Here is a 12024-nt window from a genome sequence, read left to right as displayed (position 1 = left end):
ACAAGGCCATCGATATTCAGGTCAGACTCCACACATAAGACCTCAGGAGTGGACCTGGTTGTCTGACATATGTACCATCCTGACAAACTTTGAGGAGTCCACCAAGATGGTGAGTGGCAATGACGCCATCATTAGCATCAGCATCCCACTTGTCTGTCTTTTGCAATGCTCTCTGCAGAGAATTAAAGAGGAGGCATTGCAGCCAGAGTATGATGAGATGGATTAAGAAACCGTAGCGGGCGATTACACAAAGCCCAGCCTCATCTCATCCCAACGTGCATTTGGGGACAATGAGGGAGAGGAGGAGGAGGAGGAGGAAGAACAGGAGCTGGTATCATGCACTGTAGACGGTAGTACCTGTACAACTGTCATACCGTCGGTTCAGCGTGGGTGGCCTGAGGACAGGGGGGTGGAGGAGGAGGAAGAAGAGGGCATGGTCAGTCGTCATCTTGGTGAGTACACGGAAGTCTTGCCCGTTAACAGTCTGGCACGCATGGCTGACTTTATGTTACACTGCCTTAACCGTGACCATTGTGTCAAAAAGTTGGGTGACAGTCATTACTGGGTGGTGTCACTTTTAAATCCCCGCTACAAGAGAAACTTTCACTCTCTTATTCCTGAGGTGGAGAGGTCTACAAAAATGGGGCAGTACTAGAAGGCCCTTGCTGCAGAACTGTTAAAAATATTCCCATCTGAAAACGCTAGCGGCAGAGGTCACAGTTCGTTGCCCAACCAAGGCGTACAGGCGAGAGAGATGCTACTCCAATCCAGCAGAGGCAGGGGAACACTGTCAACGTTCTGGGACAGTTTACTGAGACCCGCCCAGCTTACAGGCCCTGAGGCGCGGGGTACTCTCACAAGGAGTGGAAAGTTTCAAAAGATGGTGAGGGAGTACCTTGCCGACCGTACCAGCATCCTCCGTGATTCCTCTGTGCCTTTTAATTATTGGGTTTCTAAGCTGGACACTTGGAATGAACTCGCTCTGTACTCCTTGGAGGTCCTGGCCTGCCCTGCCACTAGCGTGTTATCGGAGCGTGTTTTTAGTGCCGCTGGGGGAATTATAACTGATAAGCGCACTCGCCTGTCAACTGACAATGCTGACAAGCTGACCCTTATCAAAATGAACAAGGGCTGGATTGGGCCAGACTTCTCATCACCACCAAATGACAGCAGAGTAACATAAAGTCAAATCCACTGTGTTATTTCGGGAGGTGTATTCCCATGCACCGCTTCACAGCCACACATGGGTATACGCTTCCATTGCAAGTTCCTCCGTCCTAATTTTTGGCAGCTTTTGCTTGGAAGGCATAGGCAAAGACTATGGGAGACCCATTCCCCAATAATAGGAATAATGTTTTTAATATGCTGTACTGCATGGCTCTTGTAAGGGGCATTAAAATCATCTTGTTAAGCTACTGTGATCTCCACGTCTCTTACAAGGGTCATTGATATGGTCTTTTTATTCCACTGCGACCTTCACAACTCTTCCAAGGGGCATTGATATTTTCTTTTTATTCCACTGAGACCTCCACGTCTCTTCAAAGAGGCATTAAAACCGCCTTGTTAAACCACTCTGAACTCCACGTCTCTTCCAAGGGGCATTAAAACCGCCTTTTTAAACCACTCTTAACTCCACGTCTCTTCCAAGAGGCATTAAAACCGTCTTGTTAAGCTACTGTGACCTCCACGTCTCTTCCAAGTGGCATTAAAACCGTCTTGTTAAACCACTCTGAACTCCACGTCTCTTCCAAGGGGCAATAAAACCATCTTGTTAAACCACTCTGAACTCCACGTCTCTTCCAAGGGGAATTAAAACCATCTTGTTAAGCTACTGTGACCTCCACGTCTCTTCCAAGGGGCATTAAAATCATCTTCTTAAGCTACTGTGACCTCCACGTCTCTTCCAAGGGGCATTGATATTGTCTTTTATTCCACTGCGAGCTCCACTACTCTTCCAAGGGTCATTGATTTTGTCTTTTTATTCCACTGCGACCTCCACCATTCTTCCAAGGGGCATTGATATTGTCTTTTTATTCCACTTGGACCTCCACGCCTCTTCCAAGGGGCATTAAAACCATCTTGTTAAACCACTCTGAACTCCACATCTCTTCCTAGGGGCATTAAAATCGTCTTTTTAAGCTACTGTGACCTCCACGTCTCTTCCAAGGGGCATTGATATTGTCTTTTTATTCCACTGCGACCTCCACCACTCTTCCAAGGGGCATTGATATTGTCTTTTTATTCCACTGCGACCTCCACCACTCTTTCAAGGGTCATTGATATTGTCTTTTTATTCCAATGGGACCTCCATGTCTCTTCCAAGGGGCATTAAAACTGTCTTGTTAAACCACTCTGAACTCCACGTCTCTTCCAAGGGGCATTAAAACCGTCTTGTTAAGCTACTGTGACCTCCACGTCTCTTCCAAGGGGCATTGATATTGCCTTTTTTCATTCCACTGCCACCTCCACCACTCTTCCAAGGGGCATTGATATTCTTTTTATTCCACTGGGACCTCCATGTCTCTTCCAAGGGGCTTTAAAACCGTCTTGTTAAACCACTCTGAACTCCACGTCTCTTCCAAGGGGCATTAAAACCGTCTTGTTAAGCTACTGTGACCTCCACGTCTCTTCCAAGGGGCATTAAAACTGTCTTTTTAAACCACTCTGAACTCCACAGCTCTTCCAAGGGGCATTGAAATGTTGTTTTTAATTACCTCTAACCTCCACGACTCTTCCAACGGGCATTGCATTTCCTCCTAATTTTAGTCAGCTTTTGCTTTTCAATGCATAGGCGAACACTAAGGGAGACCCACTCCCCAATAATGGGTAGAAGGATTTTAGTACGCTGTAATCCACGTCTGTTTCAAGGGGCATTGCAGTTCCTCATAATTTTTGGAAAGCCTTCCATTCACTGCTTAGGCCAACAGTGTACATGTGACGCAGTTGCTATAAATGGAAAAAATGGTTTATTTAAGGCCCTCTGACCTCCATGTCACTTCCAAGGGGCATTGGAGTGCCTCGAAATTTTTGGTAGGCATTGCACTCACTGTATGCCCTATAACTGTGTAGCCGAACCATTCCTTTTGGTACAGAAACATATCCTACAACACATGTGTGGTTGACTGGCCTGATATTGATGTGAATGGTCCCTGTTCCTCCTGCTCTTTCTCCTTTGCCACCATCTCATCCATCATTTATCACCTGAAGCTTTGTTTTAACGGGAGTCATAGAACTGGGATAGTAGCAGGAAAACATCCAGCAATCCTCGGAGGAGGTAGGCTATGTGCCAAAACGCTGACCACCTCAGGCCTAGCCGCTACTACATACATGTGCTTGCATTCCAAGGAACAGAAAGCTAAGGAGATGAATGGCCTCATGATCATGAATAATTTACTCGTTGTGTAGGAGGCCGAGCACTGCTGCTGTCTACCTTCTGAACTTTGTGTTGAAGCCTGATTTATCCAGGACCCGCAATCCTCTCTGTCTGGAGGACGTGTTGCATCCCAGTGTCCAACTGTGTCCCGGCTTCCACAATATTAAGTGTGATGGCGTCAGTGAGATGGACCATCCCTGGCCACATTCACTTGTCCACGTGTTTGTGGTTAGGCTGTCCTTCCCACTAAATGCACTGGGGAGGGCGCAGGTAATGTTTTGGTATGCACGCTTGTGTATAAGGCGAACCGGGACAAATAGGGTCGGCTGGGGACCGAGAATGGACACCCGGCCGCCCCCTGGCGGCTGGGGACCAAGTGTGGACACCCGGCCCCCGGAAACTGGGGACTGAGTATGGATACCAGGCCGCCGACGCAGCCATGACGTGGTGGCCAGATTCTGCCTCCACATGCCTAAAAGGCCCAATTTCAAGTGCAAGCAGTATGGTATTGCAGCCTGGGGGTGGGTGGGTGGCAGGCTGCATACTTGCGCTTGCATTGCAAGGAATGGGGGAGGTACAATTGAACACTGCCCTGGGACAAGGACTTGCATGGGGATAGTTGCAAGTCTGCATCTTCTGATGCGGCAAGGATCACTTCTGATGGGCACACTTTTAGGCAGTGACCTGGGTGTCAGAGATGCATCCAGGGGTCTTCCCCATGCTCTTCCCAAGTCTTTTCAGCACTGTATGCATGTGTCACACAGCACATGGCAGATAAGGTTGTAAAATGTTAAAATAACATTTCCCGGTGAATGCATTTGTCACGGTTGAAATCAATACAAAAGTGCAAAAACGCATAAAAAATGCTACTTGTGAACATAGCCCAAGATGTGGAGGAGTATTTTTGTTTTTGGTTATTTATTTTACCTTATACACAAGTCTTTACCCTGGAAAGGATGTTCCGTAACATATTTCACAGGAAAGCAGTTTCAGTTTCGTTTTTGAACGCTTTATTGTGAGCCCATAAAAGTGGCTTAATATCTCTGACCACGTTGTTGACAGCAGTGACCTGGGGGTCATAAATGCTTCCTGGGGCGATCCTCATGCTGTCCCCATGTTATTTGAGCACTGTCACTATCGTCTTGGGCACTTTTTAGGCATTCTACAGACTGCCGGGGGTGCCGCCGCAAAAATGCTCAGATCTCCCATAGACTAACATTGGACTCGTTGCTCGGGTCGAGCACCCGAGTATCACGGTGAGCTCGGCCCGAGCTTCGAGCACCCGAGCATTTCAGTGCTCACTCAACACTAATAGCTACCAATATAGCATATGTAACTTATTATTCAGTCAATGCAGAGGAAAGGTCCTTATCATCAGAAATGCCTTTGATTTGGTGACTTCACTCTTCACCATCTGGGGTTGTGAGGGGGCACCCCTCCAATTTAGAAATTATTAAACTACTGTAAATGTTCTCAATTGAAAGAGTTTATTAACTTGCAATGTAATATTGCTAAATATTGCTAATTGGCCACTCTCTGCCTCTGTTAGGGCTCTTTCACACTTCCTGATATTTCTGGTACTGGAAAAAACAGTACCGGAGATATCCATGTCCGTGTGTCCATGTTTACCTGTGTGGCATACATGTGGCAACTGTGTGGCGCCTGTGTGCTGCATCAAATACCGGCGCCTCGAAATCAGGGGTACTTTTAGCGGTGTTTCCTGGCGTCAGGTGCTGCAGGTATCTGTCATCATTGTCCCCTGCATGCGCTGCATAGCTGGAGGGAGGCAGGTAGTTTCCGTTTAACAATCTGACTCTATCAAGGGGGTCGCTATACACCCCGAGCAGACTGCAGGCTCCATATCCCTGGTACCGCCTGTTAGTCACGTGGAGAGTAGAGATGAGCGGTGTTCGACTAGAACTATTCGCCAATCTCAAATTCGAGCTGTTTTGGGCGGTGTTCGAGTTGTTCGACGAACCCGAACGATTTGCAAAAAATTCGGCTGTTCGAGGTTATGTTCGATAACTGTTCGTGCACCAAAAGCGTGTCCTGCATGTATGGCGCTATTTAGAGCACCAATCATGCAGGGATTGTCTGCCACTCACTGTAATGCCACAGCCATGGTGGTTGTGGCATTACAGTGATTGCCCAAATCGATGGGAACAGTGCCAACAGTGAAACATGAAAAGCCGGCAATTCAGCAGCGGCATACACCGGTACCCGACAATTTAGAACCGAAAGAATAGAGCTTCACACATAGATTAGATAGATATAAACATGTCAGCCACATATATACGAAGTACAGTGACAGTGTTGATTACTGTACTTGTCATTTAGCGTAAAGGATTTATCAAAAAAAATAATAGTGTTTTCATGCACCGTCTCTTTAAAAAAGCCGGCCGGCAATTCAGCATCTGTACCCGACAATTTAGAACAGAAAGAATAGAGCATCACACATAGATTAGATAGATAGAAACATGTCAGTCACATATATATGAAGTACAGTGACAGTGTTGCTTACTGTACTTGTCATTTAGCGTAAAGGATTTATCAAAAAAAATAATAGTGTTTTCATGCACCGTCTCTTTAAAAAAGCCGGCCGGCAATTCAGCATCTGTACCCGACAATTTATAACAGACAGAATAGAGCTTCACACATAGATTAGATAGATAGAAACATGTCAGTCACATATATATGAAGTACAGTGATAGTGTTGGTTACTGTACTTGTCATTTAGTATTAAAATAAAGGATTTATTATTAAAAAAATTGGCGTGGGGTTCCCCTTAATTTTAGGCTCTAGCGGAGGTTAAGCAGACGGCTGGGGCAGATGTTTGAAGCCTGGGAAGGGGGTAATACCCACGGAGCTTCCCAGGCTACTAATATCAGCCCCCAGCTGAATACATAGCCTTTACTAGCTATTAAAATGGGGGACCCCCCAAAAAAAATGACGTGGGGTCCCCCCTAATTTAATAGCTAGCAAAGGCTAGGCAGACAGCTGGGGGCTGATATTAATAGCCCAGGAAGGGAGCCATGAATATTGGCCCCCTCCCAGGCTAGAAACACCAGCCGTCAGCCGCCCCAGAAATGGCGCATTCATAGGATGCGCCAATTCTGGCACTTAGCCTCGCTCTTCCACGCTGCCCTGGTGCGGTGGCAGGGGGTAATAGGGTTGGGGTTGATGTCAGCTTATAATGCCAGCTGACATCAAGCCCAGGTTAGTAATGGAGAGGCGTCTATAAGACACCCCCATTACTAACCCCATAGTCAAAGTTAAAAAAAACACAAACACCCAGAATAAAGTCCTTTAATTGAAATAAAGACACAATCCTTTATTGTTCTAAATTAAACCATACTTACCGTCACGCCCATTCCAGCTGAAGCCAACGATCTCCTGCAATAAAAGAAAAATAATAAAGCAACCTCATCCTTACCTTTCCATGGTTCCCACGACAGCTTCAGCTCTGCTACATCGAGATGACAGGCTGGACCGCAGCAGAACGCTGCCATCCAGCCTCTCATCCCGCAGACACTGAGAAGCGCAGGCTTGCTTGCGCTGCTCAGCGTCTCTCTGTGACGACATCCAGATGAGCCGAGTTCATGTCCAATGAACTCGGCTCACCTCATGCACGTCACTGACAGCGTGGGAAAATTCTCACGCTGAAGCGGTGAGTGCAGGAGAATTCTCCCACGCTGTCAGTGACGTGCATAAGGTGAGCTCATGTCCAATGAACTCAGCTCACCTCCTGCACGTCACTGACAGCGTGGGAGAATTCTCCTGCACTCAGCGCTTCAGTGTGAGAATTCTCCCACGCTGAAGCGCTGAGTGCAGGAGAATTTTCCCACGCTGTCAGTGACGTGCATGAGGTGAGCCGAGTTCATTGGACAATAACTCGGCTCATCTGGATGCCCTCACAGAGAGACACTGTGGAGCGCAAGCAAGCCTGCGCTTCTCAGTGTCTGCGGGATGACAGGCTGGATGGCAGCGTTCTGCTGCGGTCCAGCCTGTCATCTCGATGTAGCAGAGCTGAAGCTGTCATGGGAACCATGGAAAGGTAAGGATGATGTTGCTTTATTATTTTTCTTTTATTTCAGGAGATCGTTGGCTTCAGCTGGAATGGGCGTGATGGTAAGTATGGTTTAATTTAGAACAATAAAGAATTGTGTGTTTATTTCAATTAAAGGACTTTTTTCTGGGTGTTGTGTTTTTTTTAAATACTTTACTAGAAATTCATGGTGGTCATGTCTAATATTGGCGTGACCCCATGAATTTCGGGCTTAGGGCCAGCTGATAATGCCAAGCTGGCCCTAACCCCTTTATTACCCAGTGAGCCACCGCATCAGGGCCCTGGATGAGTTGGGTACAGCGCCAGAAGATGGCGCTTCTATGAACGCGCCATTTTCCGGGGTGGCTGCGGACTGCAATTTGCAGCGGGGGTGGCCCAGAAAGCTTGGGCCTCCCTGCGCTGCGGATTCCAGCCCCCAGCTGCCTAGTTGTACCTGGCTGGACACAAAAACAGGGCGAAGCCCCACGTCAATTTTCTTTAAATTATTTCATGAAATAATTAAGAAAAAAAGGGCTTCCCTATATTGTTGTGTCCGGCCAGGTACAAATAGGCAGCTGGTGGTTGGGGGCAGCCCGTTCCTGCCTGCTGTACCTGGCTGGACACAAATATAGTGCGAAGCCCCACGTCAATTTTTTTTAAATTATTTCATGAATTTCCTGAAATAATTTAAAAAAATTGAAGTGGGGCTTCGCACTATATTAGTGTCCAGCCAGGTACAGCAGGCAGGAACGGGCTGCCCCCATCCACCAGCTGCCTATTTGTACCTGACCGGACACAACAATATAGGGAAGCCCTTTTTTTCTTAATTATTTCATGAATTTCATGAAATAATTAAAAAAAATTGAAGTGGGGCTTCGCACTATATTTGTGTCCAGCCAGGTACAGCAGGCAGGAACGGGCTGCCCCCATCCACCAGCTGCCTATTTGTACCTGGCCGGACACAACAATATAGGGAAGGCCTTTTTTTCTTAATTATTTCATGAATTTCATGAAATAATTAAAAAAAAAGTACGTGGGGCTTCGCCCTATTTTTGTGTCCAGCCAGGTACAACTAGGCAGCTGGGGGCTGGAATCTGCAGCGCAGGGAGGCCCAAGCTTTCTGGTCCCCCCCCCCGCTACAAATTGCAGTCCGCAGCCACCCCGGAAAATGGCGCGTTCATAGAAGCGCCATCTTCTGGCGCTGTACCCAACTCATCCAGGGCCCTGGTGCGGTGGCTCACTGGGTAATAAAGGGGTTAGGGCCAGCTTGGTATTATCAGCTGGCCCCAAGCCCAAAATTCATGGGGTCACGCCAGTATTAGACATGACCGCCATGAATTTCTAGTAAAGTATTTAAAAAAAACACAACACCCAGAAAAAAGTCCTTTAATTGAAATAAACACACAATTCTTTATTGTTCTAAATTAAACCATACTTACCATCACGCCCATTCCAGCTGAAGCCAACGATCTCCTGAAATAAAAGAAAAATAATAAAGCAACATCATCCTTACCTTTCCATGGTTCCCATGACAGCTTCAGCTCTGCTACATCGAGATGACAGGCTGGACCGCAGCAGAACGCTGCCATCCAGCCTGCCATCCCGCAGACACTGAGAAGCGCAGGCTTGCTTGCGCTCCACAGTGTCTCTCTGTGAGGGCATCCAGATGAGCCGAGTTATTGTCCAATGAACTCGGCTCACCTCATGCACGTCACTGACAGCGTGGGAAAATTCTCCTGCACTCAGCGCTTCAGCGTGGGAGAATTCTCACACTGAAGTGCTGAGTGCAGGAGAATTCTCCCACGCTGTCAGTGACGTGCAGGAGGTGAGCTGAGTTCATTGGACATGAGCTCACCTTATGCACGTCACTGACAGCGTGGGAGAATTCTCCTGCACTCACCGCTTCAGCGTGAGAATTTTCCCACGCTGTCAGTGACGTGCATGAGGTGAGCCGAGTTCATTGGACATGAACTCGGCTCATCTGGATGTCGTCACAGAGAGACGCTGAGCAGCGCAAACAAGCCTGCGCTTCTCAGTGTCTGCGGGATGACAGGCTGGATGGCAGCGTTCTGCTGCGGTCCGGCCTGTCATCTCGATGTAGCAGAGCTGAAGCTGTCGTGGGAACCATGGAAAGGTAAGGATGAGGTTGCTTTATTATTTTTCTTTTATTGCAGGAGATCGTTGGCTTCAGCTGGAATGGGCGTGATGGTAAGTATGGTTTAATTTAGAACAATAAAGGATTATGTCTTTATTTCAATTAAAGGACTTTATTCTGGGTGTTTGTGTTTTTTTTAACTTTGACTATGGGGTTAGTAATGGGGGTGTCTTATAGACGCCTCTCCATTACTAACCTGGGCTTGATGTCAGCTGGCATTATAAGCTGACATCAACCCCAACCCTATTACCCCCTGCCACCGCACCAGGGCAGCGTGGAAGAGCGAGGCTAAGTGCCAGAATTGGCGCATCCTATGAATGCGCCATTTCTGGGGCGGCTGACGGCTGGTGTTTCTAGCCTGGGAGGGGGCCAATATTCATGGCTCCCTTCCTGGGCTATTAATATCAGCTCCCAGCTGTCTGCCTAGCCTTTGCTAGCTATTAAATTAGGGGGGACCCACGTCATTTTTTTTGGGGGGTCCCCCATTTTAATAGCTAGTAAAGGCTATGTATTCAGCTGGGGGCTGATATTAGTAGCCTGGGAAGCTCCGTGGGTATTACCCCCTTCCCAGGTTTCAAACATCTGCCCCAGCCGTCTGCTTAACCTCCGCTAGAGCCTAAAATTAAGGGGAACCCCACGCCAATTTTTTTAATAATAAATCCTTTATTTTAATACTAAATGACAAGTACAGTAACCAACACTATCACTGTACTTCATATATATGTGACTGACATGTTTCTATCTATCTAATCTATGTGTGATGCTCTATCTTTCTGTTCTAAATTGTCGGGTACCGCTGCTGAATTGCCGGCCGGCTTTTTTAAAGAGACAGTGCATGAAAACACTATTATTTTTTTAAATAAATCCTTTACACTAAATGACAAGTACAGTAAGCAACACTATCACTGTACTTATTATATATGTGACTGACATGTTTCTATCTATCTAATCTATGTGTGAAGCTCTATTCTTTCTGTTCTAAATTGTCGGGTACAGATGCTGAATTGCCGGCCGGCTTTTTTAAAGAGACGGTGCATGAAAACACTAATATTTTTTTTAAGAAATCCTTTACACTAAATGACAAGTGCAGTAACCAACACTGTCACTGTGCTTCTTATATGTGTGACTGACATGTTTCTATCTATCTAATCTATGTGTGATGCTCTATTCCTTCTTGTCTAAATTGTCGGGTACCGGTGTATGCCGCTGCTGAATTTGCCGGCCGGCTTTTTTAAAGAGAGTGTCTTCTGAGCAGTTTGTCAGCTTTTGGACACCTTTGCAGGTGTTTTCTATGTGTTTCTATGTGTTTTTGTTTGCCTGCCATTGGTTTTAACGGTGTTCGACGGTGTTCTAAGGTGTTCGACGAACAGTTCGACGAACAGTTCCTCGAACATCCCGGTGTTCGACGAACCGAACCGAACCCGAACACTACGGGGGTGGCTCAACACTAGTGGAGAGTTACTCCGCAGTCCGGTCGCACACCGGCTGGGAGCACGTACACGCCGGCATGAGTGACACACACTTCCTAGCGCCTGCTGCGTAGCCTCTGTGCAGTTAACAGGGCTACGGCTACGTTATTTGTCGCACATCTCTCGTGCAGTTAACGGAGATAGTGCGAATCCCTTTTCCTGTCCCGGTGTGAAGTAACATGGGAGGGATTTAAACATTAGTTGGTTGCTTTACTTTCTTAACTGGAAGGTGTTCCGCCGCAGACCTCTAGGCTGCATCGCGGACCCCGGGTTCGGTTGCTTTCATTATTTAATAAAGTTGTTTTGCAACCGTCCCCTTAATAGTATCAGAGCGCCAGGGTCTAGCCGAACATGGCTGACAACCAGCAACTGCAGCGCTATATACAGCAACTTGAGGCCAGACTTAGGACTCTGGAACAAATTGCTCTGGTCACTGATATCACTGCAGTAGCTACCCAGGCAGCTTCACAGGTGGCTAATCTTGTTAACACCGCTGCGGTGAATGCTGCGGCAGCTGCTATTGCTCCATTATTCCGTTTTGCTCTCCCGGAAAAAAATTCTGGTGACAGCAGATCCTGCAGAGGTTTTATTAATCTGTGCTCCATTCAGTTAGAGATGATGGAAGCACGGTTCCTCTCCGAAAAGGCCAAAGTGGGTTTTGTCATCTTGTTACTCTCCCACAGGGCTTTGGAGTGGGCTACCCCTCTGTGGGAGCGGAATGACCCGGTAGAGGTTAATGCAGGCCTCTTTCTTAGAGCCCTAAAGAGTGTTTTCCTATGTCCTCAGGTCACGCATGATACGGCTCTTAAGCTTCTTGCGTTGGTCCAGGATTCGGCCACCTCCAGCCACTATGCCATCCAGTTCAGAACCTTAGCGGCTGAACTGGATTGGTCTGAGTGGTCGCTAATCCCGGTGTTCTGGAAGGGCCTGGCTGGGCATATTAAAGATGCTCTAGCTACCAGAGAGATTCAAACCTCTCTGG

The sequence above is a fragment of the Phyllobates terribilis genome, unplaced genomic scaffold (genome assembly GCF_046119375.1).
Source record: "Phyllobates terribilis strain yellow unplaced genomic scaffold, ASM4611937v1 Scaffold_11__3_contigs__length_659146591, whole genome shotgun sequence".
NCBI lineage: Eukaryota > Metazoa > Chordata > Amphibia > Anura > Dendrobatidae > Phyllobates > Phyllobates terribilis.
The sequence above is the reverse complement of the archived record's forward strand: the minus strand, read 5'-3'. Positions refer to the sequence as shown.